Genomic DNA, 1,409 nt, shown 5'->3' on the forward strand with positions numbered 1-1,409 from the left:
GAAGGTACAGCAATATAAGATACATAAATATCCTCATGTTCCATAAACAAAGCAAATTCAGAACTTGGAAGTTTTCTACATGTCAGCAGATTTAGACAACACTGTCAACATTTGAAAGTGCAAAACACCATAGCATGTTATAAATTTTGAAGAACGACACAATGGTGAGGTCTCTGGGTTTTTTGCTTTTTCTATTCCAGACTTGGAGCCAAAGAAGCCAACAACCCAGAAATATCATGGAGTACAGATGAAAAAAAGCTCAAAAAAATCATGCTCTCTCTAGACAAAGGACCAGGAAAGGCACATCTTAGCCAGACAAAAAGCTTTTAGATAATTATTTACTCCAGGTAAATACCACAGAAGAAACTATAGCCCACACCAGCAACGGTTGAGTAGGGAATCTAGATTTACAACCTTGCAAAGCTGCGATGAAGCACCCCGACACCTGGGATGGTTTTTGAAAAGGCCAAGTATAGAGCTGGAACTTTCATTCCCACCACTGCTAATAAGCCCCACAATTGTGGTGTCAGAGAGATCATGTGGGTAGCCTATACTACCAGCCTTATCCAGCAATAACATGGTGTTCCCTTCCCCTCTCTGCTGGGATGGTGTCAGAGTAGGTCTAGCAGAGAGCCAAGACCTTTCACCATGTAATAACAAGGCCATCCCCAGCACAGTGTCAGTGAATAACACATGTGGAACCAGAACTCCTACCCGACCTAGCAGTATAGAGGATATTCCTGTTCAGGTGTCCATGGAGGCCCACAGCAACTTTGATTTCTACCTCCATGTGACAGTAATGAGGCAGTGTGTAACCTCTCTCTCTCTAACAGAGCAGTTTCAGAAGAAGTTAGCTAAAACATAAGATCTAAGTAAGTTCCAGAGTCTTAAAACATAACGTAATCACTCATCATACCAATAACCAGGAAGATAACAAATTAAGTTTTTAAAAGAATCTATAGGTGCCAACAATGAGATGACAGAGCTGTTAGAATTCTCTGACAAAAATTTTTAAAGCATCATGAAATTACTTCAATCAACAATTACAAATATGCTTGAAATAAATAAAAAATAGAAAGCCTCAGCAATGAAACAGAAAGTTTCAGCAAAGAAGTAGACAGTAAAAAAAACTAAATGGAAACTTTGGAACAGAAAAATACAATAACCAAAATAAAAATCTCAATAGAAGAATGGAGTGGTCAAAAAATATAATAAGTGAACTAAAAGATAGAAAAATAGAAATTACCCAATCTGAACAACAGAAATAAAATAGACTAACAGGAGAAAAAAAGAACAGAAACTTGGGGACATATGGGACTATAAAAAAAAAGACCTAACATTCATGTCATTGGAATTCTGAAAGGAGAGGAGAAAGAAGACAAAGCTAAAAAAGTACTCAAAAAAATAAT

The sequence above is a fragment of the Propithecus coquereli genome, unplaced genomic scaffold (assembly GCF_000956105.1).
Source record: "Propithecus coquereli isolate 6110/MARCELLA unplaced genomic scaffold, Pcoq_1.0 Scaffold709, whole genome shotgun sequence".
Lineage (NCBI taxonomy): Eukaryota > Metazoa > Chordata > Mammalia > Primates > Indriidae > Propithecus > Propithecus coquereli.